We start from the raw sequence: 14,930 nt of genomic DNA on the forward strand, positions 1-14,930 counted from the left end.
CATAGGTTCTTTTGAATTGGGTTTCAGGTTTCCTTTTTTATTTTTTTAATTTTTATTTATTTATTTATTTTTAAAATTTTATTTTTTGGTTATTCAATTACAGTTGTCCCATTTTTTCCCCATTGCTCCCCCCTCCCAGCCCATCCCTTCTCCCACAATTATATCCCTCCCCGTTGTCCATGTCCATGAGTCATTCATATACATTCCTTGACAAGACCCTTCCCTTACTTATCCCCCTTCTCTCCCTCCCCCCTCCCCCCTACTGACAACTATTCTAGTCTTTGCCTATTTAGTTCGTTTGTTTGTGTTGCTCTTTAGTTTCCTGTATTGGGTGATATCATATGGTATTTTGCTTTCTTTGCCTGGCTTATTTCACTAAGCATAATTCTCTCTAGTTCCATCCATGTTGTCGCAAATGGCAGGAGTTCCTTCTTTCTGCTACATAGTATTCCATTGTGTAGATGTACCACAGTTTTTTGATCCACTCATCCACAGACGGGCACCTAGGCTGTTTCCAGCACTTAGCTATTGTAAACAGGGCTGCTATGAACATAGGGGTGCATAAGTTCTCTTGAATTAGGGTTTCAGGATTTTTCGGGTATAATCCTAGCAGTGGAATCACTAGTTCAAATGGCAGTTCCATTTTTAGTTTTTTGAGGTAATTCCATACTGTTTTCCATAGTGGCTGCACCAGTCTGCATTCCCACCAACAGTGCAGTAGGGTTCCTGTTTCTCCACATCCTCGCCAGCATTTGTTGTTTGTTGATTTGTTGATGATGGCCATTCTGACAGGTGTAAGGTAGTATCTCATTGTGGTTTTTACTTGCATCTCTCTGATGGCCAATGATGTTGAGCATTTTTTCATGTGCCTATGGACCTTCTGTATGTCCTCTTCAGAGAAGTGTTTGTTCAGGTCCTTTGCCCATTTTTTAATTGGGTTGTTTGTTTTCTTGATGTTGAGTCATATAAGCTCTTTATATATTTTGGAGATCAGTCCCCTGTCTGTGATATCATTGGCAAATATGTTTTCCCATATAGTTGGTTTCCTTTTCATCTTGCTGATGTTTTGTTTCAATGAGCAGAAACTTTTTAGTTTGATGTAGTCCCATTTGTTTATTTTTTCCTTTATTTCTCTTGCCTTGGGAGATGTATCCGTGAAGATATTGTTACGTGTGATATCTGAAATTTTCCTGCCTATGTTTTCCTCTAGGACTTTTATGGTATCACGGCTTACATTTAAGTCTTTGATCCATCTTGAGTTTATTCTGGTGTGTGGTGTACGTTGGTGGTCTAGTTTCATTTTTTTGCACGTCCCTGTCCAGTTCTCCCAGCACCATTTGTTGAAGAGGCTCTTTTCTCTCCATTTTATGTTCCTTCCCCCTTTGTCAAATATTAGTTGTTCATATAGACCCGGGTTTATTTCTGGGCTCTCTATTTTGTTCCATTGATCTATATGTCTGTCCTTATGTCAGTACTAGACTGTTTTGATTACAGTGGCCTTGTACTATAGTTTGATATCAGGTATTGTGATTCCTCCTACTGTGTTCTTCTCAAGATTGCTGCAGCTATTTGGGGTCTTTTATGGTTCCATATAAATTTTTAAAGTATTTATTCTAAGTCTGTGAAATATGCCATTGGTATTTCAATAGGGATTGCATTAAATCTATAAATTTCTTTGGATAGTACGGATATTTTAATGATGTTGATGCTTCCCATCCATGAACATTTATATGCTCCCATTTATTTATATCTTCCTTAATTCATTTCTTCAGTGTTTTGTAGTTATTCCAAGCACAAGCCTTTTTTTAAAAGTAAATTTTATTGATTATGTTGTTACAGTAGTTCCAATATTTTCCCCTTTGCTCCCCTCCGCTCAGTACCTCCTTTTATTCCAGCAATCCCACCCCACTTAGTTCACATCCATAGGTCATGCATATAAGTTATTTGGCTTCACCCTTTTCTATATTATTCTTAACTTCCCCCTATTTTGTACCAACCAATTATGCTTCCTAATCCCTGTACCATTTCCCCTTCTTCCTCTGAGCTGATAATCCTCCAAATGATCCCCATACCTGTGATTCTGCTCCTATTCTGGTTTCCTTAGTTGGAATTTGTTTGTATTTCTTAGATTTAGTTGTTGATAGTTGTGAGTTTGTTGTCCTTTTAGTGTTCGCAGTTTTGATCTTCTTTTTCTTAAGTAAGTCCCTTTGACATTTCATATAATAATGAGTTGGTGATGATGAACTCCTTTAGCTTCACCTTGTCTGGGAAGCACTTCCTCTGCCCTTCCATTCCAAATGATAGCTTTGCTGGATAGAGTAATCCCGATTGCAGGTTGCCATTCATCACATTGAATACTGCTTGCCAGTCTCTTCCTGCCTGCAAAGTGTCCTCTGAGAAATCAGCTGATAGTCTTATAGGCAAGCCCCTGTAGACAACTCTCCACCTCTCTCTTGCTGCCCCCAGGACTCTCTTTTTATCTTTCACCTTTGGCATCTCAATCATGATGTGTCCTGGTGTGGTCCCCTCTTGGTCCAGCTTGCCCGGGACCCTCCGTGCTTCCTGGGCCTGTATGTTCATCTCTTTCACAAAATTTGGATAGTTTTCCTCATTTTTTTCAATTCTTGCTTCCTGATTCCGCACTGGTTGACTGTTTTTTTTTCTTCCTTATGTTCCAAATCATTGATTTGAACCCCAGTTTCCTGTTCTTCACCATTGGTTTTGTGCGGATTTTCCTTTGTTTCACTTAACATAGCCTTCACTTCTTATCTTATGCGTTTGCTGTACTCATGCATATCTGTCAAGCCTGTGAGCATTTTTATCACCAGTGTTTTGAATTCTGAATCTGTTAGGTTGTCTATCTTCTCATCTGTTAGGTTGGCTATCTCCTTGTCGCTTAGTTCTCCCACTGGAACCTTGATCTGTTCACACTTTTGGGCCATACTTCTATGTCTCCTCATTCTGACAGGCTCCTGTGTTTGTTTGCCTCTGTGTCCCAGGTAGAGCTATCGCTCCTGTTACATTGTAAGGGGTGGAGCCTTAGGGATTCATCAGTACAGGGCGACCTGTTTCACCACATTGTGGCACTGTATGTGGGGGAGGGGTCCGAGAGGGAACAATGCTGCCTGCCCAGCACCCGCCCCTTTTCCAGGCACCTCTCCCACATCTGCACCAGGGTGGCACTCCTCAACTGCTGTCCTGGCCATTGTTCCCATAGTGGGTGGGCCTGCGGACATTCTACGACCATGGGGGCCCTTTAAACAAGTAGACTCTGCTGAGAAACTGGCAGTTTCTGTCTCCACCCCAACCCCCAGTGGTCTGCACAGTCAGAAGCAATGAGGCTTGATTTTTCCCTGGTCCTGGGACCTTGAGCTTCGAGGTCAGGTGAGGAGCTGGGAATGCTCCCCAGGTGTCCCTGCTGACTTTTTAAAATGTGTGACTGTGCTTTGTGCTGGCCTGCTGCTGCTGCTGCTGCCACTGCTGCCACCACCACACTGCGCCCCCTCAGCTCTGGCACTGCCCCTCTTGTCTGGATGAGTATTTCTTCTTTATATCTTTGTTTGCTGGACTTCCATGTGGTTTGATTTTCTGGTAATTCTGGTTGTTTCTAGTTTTGAGGTAGTTGTATTCCTTCTTAGTTGTGGAGGGAGATGTGGTGTGTCTGTTTATGCCTCCATCTTGGCCAAAAGTCTCCAAAGCACAGGTATTTTACCTCCTTGGTTAAGATTATTCCTAAGTACTTTATTTTTCCTGTTGCTACAGTAAAAGGGATTTTTTTTTCTAGTTTCTATCTCTGATATTTTATTGTTGGTGTACAGAAATGCCTTTGATTTCTCAATATTGACTTTATACTCTGCTATTTTGCTAAATTCACTTATTATGTCAAGTAGTTTTTTAGTAGAGTCTATAGTGTTTTCTATGTACACTGTCATGTCATCTGAAAATAATGATAGTTTTACTTCCTCCATTCCAATTTGGGTGCCTTTTATTTCTTTTTCTTGTCGATTGTTGTGGCTAGAGCTTCCAACACTATGTTGAAAAGAAGTGGAGAGAGTGGACATCCTTTTCTTGTTCCTGATCTTAGAGGGAGTGTTTCAGTTTTTGCCCATTGAGTATGATGTTGGCTTCAGGTTTCTCATATAGGGCCTTTATTATGTTGAGGTATGCTCTCTCTATTCCTATTTTGCTGAATGTCTTCATAATAAATGGGTGTTGTACTTTATCAAATGCTTTTTCAGCATCTATTGATATGATCATGTGATTTTTGTCTTTCATTTTGTTTAGGTGGTGTATTACATTTATTGATTCGTGAATATTAAACCATCCTTGCATTTCTGGGATGAATCCCACTCAATTGTGGTATATCATCTTTCTAATGTGTTGCTGGATCCAGTTTGTCAATATTTTGTTGAGGATTTTAGCATCTATATTCATCAGCAATATTGTCCTGTAGTTTTCTTTCTTTGTTGTGTCTTGATCTGGTTTTGGAATTAGGGTATTACTTGTTTCATAGAGTTTGGGAGTCCTCCCTTTTCTTGGATTTTTTGGAATAGTTTGAGAAAGATAGGAATTAGTTCTTCCCTAAATGTTTTGTAAAATTTGCCTGTGAAGCCATCTGGTCCAGGGCTTTTGTGTGCTGGGAGTTTTTGATTACTACTTCAATTTCACTTTTTGTTATCAGTCTATTCAGGCTTTCTACTGCTTCTTCATTCAATTTTGGAAGATTATATGTTTCCAGAAATTTGTGCATTTCCTCTAAGTTGTCAAATCTCTTGCTGTATAGTAATTTCTTATAATCTTTTGTATTTCTGTGGTATTAGTTGTGATTTCCCTCTTTCATCTCTGATTTTGTTTATTTGGGTCTTCTCCCGTTTTTTTCTTGGTGAGCCTGGTTAAAGACTTATCAATTTTTTAATCTTTTCAAAGAACCAGCTCCTGGTTTTATTGATCTTTTGAATTGTTTGTTTAGTCTCTGTCATTTAATTCTGCTCTGATCTTGATGATTTCCTTCCTTCTCACTTTGTTTGTTGTTGTTCCTCTAGTTCTTGTAGCTGTAGGGTTAAATTTTTATTAGAGATTCTTCTATCCTTTTTAGGTAGGCCTGTATTGCTATGAACTTTCCTCTCAGGAAATCCTTAGCTGTGTTTTTTATGCATTTTCAAGACACTGGATTTAGGACACTGCGCCTATTCTTTTTGGAGACCTAACACACAAAATTCTGTTGAAAATGACTTGAAAATATAATTACACAAGTAATAGTTTCAATCAATGTCTCAATTAGTTTTTGGTAGCAAATCAAGTGCTTGGAAGAGACATTTTCAGAGAAGTTAGTTCAGTCTCTTCTATATATTTGTTGGCTTCTGAATGATGTCTCTGCAGAGGAGCGGGCCTACCTTGTGGTATAGTGCTCATTATCATGTAAAGTAGCCACATATTTTCATTTGCAAGAATTACAACTACCACTACCACCAAAGCACTAATTGTTGATAGTGATTGGCTGCTTCTCATGGACCAGGCAGCGTTGTAAGCATTTTACTTTAGTAAGCCACTTAATCCTCACAATAACCCTAGGAAGTAGAGACTACTATCCCCACTTGCAGAAGAAATTGAAGTACAAAGAGGCATATATATCAAATTATCTGACTAGAAGTCGGTTACACAAATACATTTTTATTTATTTCCTATATAATTTTTCTAGAGTAAGTCCATAGATAGGCCATTCCAGGATTGGTCTTAGAGTCAACAGTGTAAGGGCCCTAGGTGACCTTTTTTGTGCTTTTCTATGTCTTTCTCCCAAGGCCACAAGATGACTGCTATACCTCTAGGCATCTCTTTCTTGTTTAATAATATTCAATGCAGGAAAATGGATATGGAAAGGGGTTATCTTCTTATAAGTTTCTTTTCTGTTAGAGAAATAAATCTTTGCTAGAAGTGCATTGACAAAATTCCTTCAGTTTAGAATTTGGTTGGAACTTCTTCACATGGCCTTCCCAAACCATTTTATAGCATGGAAGACAAGTTCTTTCAAAGAGGTAAAAAGATGAAGAGACTGGATATTTGGTTGGCATCCAATAAAGGCTGGACCACTTTGTTATATTCTGCAATCAGCCCTAGATTACATTCAAGTGATAACTCTCTGAGACTTCAAGAGCTGCAAATTTGTAGGTGAATTTCCTTTGTCCTCCTTAGTTACTTCCTCAGTTTGAGATGGACTTTCTATATCAGTTGAAGTTTGACAAATAACATAATAATAGCATGTTATATTAATTTTGAAAGAAGAGATAAAGAACCAAAAGATACATATTCATTCAGTCTTTCAGTAATTAAATCATCATTCAAAATATGAATGTTGGTCATTATCTATTAGTAAAGTTGGATACTAGGTAATATGGTCAAGATTAATGTTCTACAGAATTGCAATGAAAGAAATATTTTGTCTCCACTGTTCAATATGTCGAACACTAACCACATACAAATTACAGAGCACTTAAAATGTGGCTAAGATGATTAAGGAACTGAAATTTCAGTTTTGATTAATTTAAATTTAACTAGCCACATGTGGCTAATGACTACTATATTGGATGATAGAAGTAAATACTTTTATTTTGCTTATTTCTGTTTATTCTCTCATTAGAGGCATTATTACACAAAGTAATTCTCAACTTCAGTGTTGCAGTATTCTTAAAGTATTTATCTCATAAAATTATTTTTTTCTTAACTTCAAACACAAATGGTTTTAAGCTGGAGAGGATATAGAGAAGTAAAAAGGTAACACAAAGTTAAAATACAGAACTTCACATATTAAATTTTGTGCATCTTTGTCCTTGTCAGCTATTGTTACTTTTAATACTAAAGTTATTCTATTATTGTATGCTGTCATTTTCTAAGAATAATTTATTATTCTCAGTTTAGACCCATTGACTACATCTTTCCCTCTCCCTTTGGTATCAGGGTATGTTTTTCTAATTACAGTAGATTTAGAATGTGTCCTTTCCTTCGAAATACTGACCTATACTTTGGTTTAGTCAGTAGCTAGAGCCAAAAGAACTCACAAATGTCTATCTTGCGAGGGAGATATGCCCTAATTGGCTTCAAAAAGGTCCTTTTTCATTTCTCTGTTTCCGTTTATTCTCATTATTATTATTAAACAATGTAATTCTCAATCTCAATTTTGCACTGTTTTAAAAATATTTTATTAACTCTTTTTGCAGACTGGTTGTCACACCCCAAAACAATGCAATAAAGTTGGAAAGTGTCTAAAAAGCAGTCACTTCCATTTAATAATAAACTAAAAAGATCTGGCTTCTGTTGTTTAGGAGACCATGACCATGGCTATTCCATCCCAGCCTTCAAAATACATCAGGCCCCCATATACCACATGCAGGAATGTATAAAAGTGAGGCTGCTGGCAAAGCTCCTCTAGGGTATATTCTCATGACCACCATCCTCCTGCTTGTCCCACTCACCTGCTGCCTCCTTGCATTACTCATGTTCTTGGGTTCCCTGATGCTGTACTCTGTTTTTCAGGATCCTCCTCTAACACATCCCCCTGTTCAGAGTCTCTTCCTTGGTTTACTAGCTTACTTTTCCCACTCAACACTTGACTTGCTCAATTGTTACATTATTTGAAGCTGAGATAAGAGATAGTCCTTCCACCTGCACAAACCTGGCACCTCTGCAAAGAAAGAAGAATTTAGACAAAGCAAGGAAGGTGAGCCTCACAGCTCAGAGATGTATAACTTAGGTCTTAGAGAAGCAGGTTTCTAGCTTAACAGAAAAAAAAGGTTCTTTATACCCTTACGGTATAAGTTGCTAATTACCTTAAGTTTAGAAAGCCAGAAACCTAGAGTTCAAGATGCCTTTAGACAGACTGAAGACTGATCTGCAAGCATCACATAGGCATTTAAGGGGCAACACTTCCCTGTGCTATATAAAAAGCAATGTGGAAGCAAATGCTATGCTCTAGTACAATGTATCCCCATTGGAGCTGGATACTTGTCCAATTGGATCATGGGTCTCGTACAGTACAGTAATTACAGAAACAAAATTTGGCTTGAAAACATGGAACACTGGATTTCCCCTTTCAAATAGGTGTCATAATAAATATTATTTTATTAGCATCTTCTAGAAAATCCCAGCATATATTTGCATATTATTAATTGTAGGTATATGAGCCTTTTAGAACCTCTTAACAACAGAAGACTAAATATGAGAGACTGAAAAATGAGAACTGATAGGTAAAATGACTGCATAGAATTCATGGCCAAGCTTTAAAAGATTTATGAGTTTTAGTGTAAGTCTCATTTGAAATAATGGAATTAACATGGAACACTTAAAAAGTCAAATATGCAATGGCTTAAAATTATGGTACTTATTTTTTTGTATGTTTTATTGATTACGCTGTTACAGTTATCACAATTTCTCTTCCCTTTTCTCCCCTCTACCCAGCAACCCCCTTCCCTCCAGCAGTCCCCTCCAACTTAGTCCATTTTTCATGGGTCATTTATAAAGTTAGTCTCAACATCTCCCTATCCATTCTGCACCCTCCCATCATGCTTCTTAATTCCTGCACCATTTCCCTCCCTCTCCTCTCTTCCCCCTCCCAACTGACCTCCCTTCTACATGCTCCCCATACCTATGATTCTGTTCCCACTCTGGTTGTTTGCTTAATTTGCCTTTGCTTCCATTCTCTAGCTTCTGTTGTTGATAGTTGTGATACTGTTTTCACTTTAATGTTCATAGTTTTGATCTTCTATTTCTTAAATAAGTCCCTTTAACATTTCATATAATGGCTTAGTGATGATTAACTCCTTTGGCTTTACCTTGTCTGGGAAACACTTTATCTGCCCTTTCATTCTGAATGATAGCTGATGGATAGAGTAATCTTGGTTGTATGTCCTTGCTTTCCATCACTTTGAATATGTCCTGCCAGTCCCTTCTTGCCTGCAAAGTTTATTTTGAGAAATCAGCTGACAGGTTTATAGGTACCCCTTTGTAGGTAATTCTCCTCTTCTCTCTTGCTGTTTTTAAGATTCTTTATCCTTAAACTTTGGCATTTTAATTATGATGTGTCTTGGTGTGGTCCTCCCTGGGTCTAGTTTGTTTCGACTCTTTGTGCTTCTTGGACCTGTGTGTCCACTTCCTTCCCTCAAATTAGGGAAGTTTTCTTTCATTATTTTTTCACATAATTTTTCAATTTTTTTGATCTCTCTGTTCACCTTCTGGCAACACTATGATTCAGATATTGGCATGTTTAAAGCTGTTCCAAAGGTTTCTAAGCCTCTCCTCATTTTTTTCAATTCTCGTTTCCTCCTTTTGTACTGGTTGACTGTTTTCTTCTTCTTTGTGATCCATTTTGTTGATTTGAACCCTAATTTCCATTCCTTCACCATTTCTTTTGTGTGGATTTTCCTTCATTTCAGCCAGGATAGCCTTCATTTTCCCCCCATCCTGTTTGACCTTTTCTGTCAAGTCTGTGAGCATCTTTATCACCAATGTCTTAAACTGTGCATCTGCTAAGTCCTTTATCTTCTCATCTGTTAGGTGTGCTATCTGTTCATTGCTTAGTTCTGTCACTGGGACCTTGATCTGCCTGCTCTTCAGGGCCGTACTTCTCTGTCTCCTCATCTTGACAGCTTTCTGTGTTTGCCTCTGTGATTTGGGTGGTGCTGTCGCACCTCTTATGTTATAGGGGGCAGAGCCTTAAGTAATCTTTAGTGCTGGTGACCCATTTTACTGCATTTGGTGCTGTATGTGGGAGAGGGGCCTGAGAGGGAACAGTGCTGATTGCCGCTGCTTTTCCAGGCACTTCTCCCCCTTCCCATACTAAACAAGCTGCCACCTTCTCAAGACTGATAGCTTCTTCCTCCACCCCAGCCCCCACTTGCTTTCACAGTCAGAAGCAATGTGGCTCTATTTTACCCAGCACTGGAACTGCAAGCTACGTGGTCTGGTCTGGGGCTGGGATCGCTTCTCAAGTTTAAATTGTATGACTGTGCTTTTCACCATGGCTACTGCTAGCCATACCCGCCTGCCATGCTCCTGTCAGCCACGCTGTCTCTAGCCATGTTGCCACCAAGCACTGCCCCCACAGCTGCTGCTCCGCTCCTCTTTCTCTCTGTCTGGCTCTGCCCCTCCTACCTTTCTGGATGATTATTTCTTCTTTATTTCTTTGCTGAGCTTCCCTATAGTTTAGAATTTCTTTCTTTTTAAAAAAATAATTTATTTATTTATTTGTTTGTTTATTTATTTATTTATTTTTAGAGAGAGGGGAAAGGAGAAAGAGAGGAAGAGAAACATCACTGTGTGGTTGCCTCTCACTCATTCCTGCAACTGGGGACCTGACGTGCAACCCAGGCATGTGCCCTGATGGAGATTTGAACCAGCAACACTTGGTTTGTAGGCTGACGCTCAATCCACTGAGCCACAGCAGCCAGGGCCTGTTTTGTTTTGTTTTGTTTTGTTTTAGTTTTGAAATGGTTGTAAACTCCTTCTTAGTTGTGAGAAGACACAGCGTGTATATTTACGCCTCCATCTTTGCAAAAATATGGTACTTATTTAACGTTCTGGATTTTCCCACCTTTTACCTACTTTCCCAAAGGAAAAAGAAATAATGTTTTGTTTTTTCCCCCTTGGCAAAATGGTAGAGTATGGCTTAACTACTCACATCACACACTTTTTGGATTGGTATCTAGTATTTCTGTCGCTTGAGTGTCTCTCTGTAAGGACATATAATGAAAAAGAATTATTATAAGGAAAATTGGATCTACTCAGTGTTACTAGCATGGTAGACTTTGCTGTGGATATATAGAAAGACCTTTTTTTCTGATGCTATTCTTCATGCTTTGAGAGAAAGAAGAACCACAGTTGTTGCACAACTGAAAGAGCTTCAGGCAGAAACAGAACCAATTGTGCTGATGTTTGAAATCCAGAAACGACCAGGCAAATGTAGTCAACCAGGGATGGTCAGATGCTGCTTGACTAACTGAAAGACAAGTATGATTTTAGACAAGAATATTTAGATACATTCTACAAGTGTCCACATTCCAATATGAATGTGGAAATGACTCCAGAGAAGCAGAATACCTTTACTTTTTTAGAGTGTTGGTTTCAGCAATGGATAGAAATGCTTTGGTTCACTATTGGGGAAACTGGCCTCTGAAATCTTAATGCAGGATTGGGATGCAGCTGTGGAAGACCTTACACAGTTAAAAGACACTGTAGATAATAATTCTGTGAGTTCTGCACTCCAGTCTCTTCCGCAGTGAATATGGCTCACTCAGTGGTCTCTGTTTTTTCAACCACCCCTAATGATGTGATAATATTTTGATCCTTCCTTTATCAGCCAGAGTATCCTAATGCAATTCAGATAATGTGACCACATATTCTTCACTATTTGACTGCAGCAGTCATGACAAAGTTGTTCAAAACCACTGGCAGGTGCTAAAAGATGTAGTCAAAGTTATTCAACAGAAGTCTTACACATACACAGACACAATTACAGAGTTTGTTGAATGTTTATATGTTAACTTTCACTTTGATGGGGCTCAGAAAAAGCTGAGGAAATGTGAATCTGTGCTGGTGAATGATGGCTTCTTGGTGGATTGTCTTGAGGATGTTATTGAAAATGCTCATCTCTTCATATCTGAGATATGTCACACCCAGCAGTGTATCAACACTAACATGTTGGCAGATAAACTGAACATGACTTCAGAAGAAGCTTAAAGGTGGATTGTAAATTTGATTAGAAATGCAAGGCTAGATGCCAGATTGATTCTAAATTAGGTCATGTGGTTATGGGTAACAGTGCAGTTTCACCCTAACAGCAAGTGATTGAAAAGACCAAAAGCCTTTCATTTTGAAGCCAGATGCTGGCCATGAATATTGAGAAGAAACTTAATCACAATAGTAGGTCAGAGGCTCCTAATTGGGCAACTCAAGACTCTGGCTTCTACTGAAGGACTGTTAAGAAAAAACAAAAAATCTATAAAGAAAAGATGAAATAATAAAACCATTATATGAAAGGTTACAGTTTAGAAACAACATATTGCATATAAATTTTGGAGAATTTGAATAAAATTGGGTGCGTTTCATTAACAAAAGAAGAAGAAAGAATGCTATACAATCATTGTACCAAAATTCCACCAGGCTCCACTGTTGTGTAAAAAAAGAAAACAAGTTCACAGATTCCGACTTCACATATTTAAAGCATATTTGAGGCAACTCCAGTGTCTGAAGTTTGTTTATCCCTCACCTTATTAAAAAAAAAAAAAACAACTTACAAAACCACATAAATTAGGACCAAGCAAAGTAAGCAAAAAATAAGGGTGGGATGGAAACTAAAGCTAAGAACGATGCCAAAACATGCACACCACAAAGAGCTATATACTCAGTATGGGCGGGGGACATGTTTGGCTCTGGCTTTCTAGCAGTCAATACAGAACGAGAAACCTAGTTACAGTGTCACAAAATAAATATAGCTGCTCAGAAAAAAATACAATCTTTTTTTCACATAAGGAACAGTTAAAGTTTTTTCTCCAGGGTTTTTATAAAGAGGATTCTATATGATGTAATAAGCAATGTCTAGCAACATTCTTCCTATGCACAACAGAGTTTCATGGATGATTCTTATAGTGGACTTGAACACAGGTGATGGCATTATACCAAGGGTTACCTAATAAAATATTTTGGAATGAGCCAACCCTAACGTCAAGCTCTGTGAAGGGTTGAGATTTTACTGTACGTACAAGCTAACATGCACAGTACATTGATGCTGGCAGGAGACACCCAGGACTCCTGGGTCAAAGACAAAGGACTATTTATTTACTCATAGCAATAGCAGTGGCCTCAACATCAGCATTTGTGCCAGTTCTAGGAGCCCCAATTCCCAAAGGGAAGGACAAGGAGGTATACAGGTGACACTTATACCTGCAACAGATTGTATTACAGGAAAGCAGCCCTGAGCTTAAGAACGTTGAATCTTTGATAATAGGAAGTGAGCATGTGTTCCCTTTGCTCCAGAGGGAAACATTACCTTTAGTATTTGAGACACTAAACAAACGTCTATCTTCCAAGGCTGTTTGCTATACAAACATTCTTAAAAAGATAGCCTGGAGCACAGGGAACCAATGCCTCTTCTCATTAGACATACAGAAATGTGAGGGACACTTGGAGAATTGTTCCCCAACAGCTGTATAATCCATTGTACTCTAGTCTTCTCTGGCTTGATTCAGAGCTAACCTTCAGACTATCTGGAGAAACTGATGAATTGTGCTTCATTTGAAACTTATTCACCATACTTACTGCATTCTTATAATGTGCAGTGGGTACAGTGGTAAAGAAAAACAGTCATGCATGTTTCCTGCCTTCACAGCGAGAGAATATATACATATATTTTATGTGATTTTCCAGCAGTTCTTCCTAAATGTTCTCTCAACAAGATTTTTTAAATAGAATTTTTAAGGTTCACAGCAAAATGGAGCAGAAGAGAGAGATTGCTCATATACCTACTCCCTGACCCCATGCACGTGGATATACCATACACCCACTTCCCTCACCATTACAATATCCCCACTACTGTAGTACATTTGGTACAACTGGTGAGCCTCAATTGGCACATTGTTATCATCCAGAGTATATATTTTACATAGAGTTTACTCTTGGTGTGGTACCTTTTATGAATTTGAATAAATGTATAAATTAGGGTTTTTAACAGATATTGGAGGTTTACATTTCTATATTTCCAGATAAATGCAGACATGAGTGGCATTTGAACCAGGGCTTAGTGATGGCATTCTTGGCATTCTGTGTGACAACTGAGAGGCCCACAGGGCTACATGAATTACTCCACAGCCGTCATCTCCCATGTATGTACGCAGTTAGATGCTTATTCTTCCTTGAAAATGGCCTTCAATCCTTTAATGATTACATGATCACAGCTCTGAAGTTTTCTTCCATGTAGCAAGGCACTTAAAATTCTTCTGGGGTATTTGTCTACCTCCTGTTTGGTCTGGGACTCTGACATGACAGGAAAGGTTTTGTTCCTTGAGAAAGTGAAATGACTCCTCTGACGTGGTCCGTTTCTTTCCGATGTGCCTCCTCCCTGGTCTGAGGAGAGCTCCAACACTTTCAATGTCTTCATTGTCCTATTCATGAAGGTAATAAACTATCTTCTTCTGGCAAAATAACTGGATATTAGCCTTTATTTAATTAGCTCCCAGACAGTTTCAAATGGCAAATAATGATTGCTAATGTAGCCTGCAGGCCAAGCAGAGACTGATTCCTTAATTCCATTACCTAACCCTGGGACCAACCCCTCACACTGTTTTGAAGAACCAGCCTTCTTTTCACTATTTCTGCTGGGTTATTTTTTCCCTCTCAGAAACCTGTTGTTTCTGCTAGCACAGTGGCCTCCCTGCTTCACTTAATGGCAATGGCATATAGGAGCAGATCTGCAGTGCCAGCTGGATGAATGTCCAAACTTGGGTTTGAGAGAGCTGCCTAGTCAAGTAAAAAATGAGAGATGCAAAAGACCTGTTAAATAACCCAATCCCCCCAGTGGCCAGTGCCAGAGCATTCCTATGGTGAAAGCTTACACTGCGCCAGCTCTAAATGACTTTAACAATGTGCCTTCTCACACTTTATTTGGAAGACAGGGCTGTCTTTTCAATTTTTCTTTTTTCTTTGGTAAGTTTTTTGACTAGAAGTTCATGTGACCAGCGTTATTCCCTTTTCCTCAGCTATAGCAACATTTGGTTCAGCTATAGCCACCCCATGAATAGGCTATTTTCAAAGGGTCAATATAAATGTACAGACAACAGTTAAAGTACTTTTGTAACCCAGCTGTTCCAGGAGTGCCTATATTCAGGGTAATGTGATGTAGGGGAGAGCAGACCCACATGAACGTTAGAGGTGGAAGCACCTGGGTTAGA

The 14,930-nt window shown here is 38.9% G+C and overlaps 1 pseudogene; it reads left to right on the forward strand.

Moving 5' to 3' along the window:
* Positions 1-10,639: 10,639 nt before the first annotated feature.
* Positions 10,640-11,957, forward strand: LOC150021377 (eukaryotic translation initiation factor 3 subunit E pseudogene; annotated as a pseudogene).
* The last annotated feature ends 2,973 nt before the right edge of the window (positions 11,958-14,930 follow it).

This window comes from Furipterus horrens, unplaced genomic scaffold, assembly GCF_987537825.1.
Source record: "Furipterus horrens unplaced genomic scaffold, mFurHor1.1.pri manual_scaffold_1, whole genome shotgun sequence".
Lineage (NCBI taxonomy): Eukaryota > Metazoa > Chordata > Mammalia > Chiroptera > Furipteridae > Furipterus > Furipterus horrens.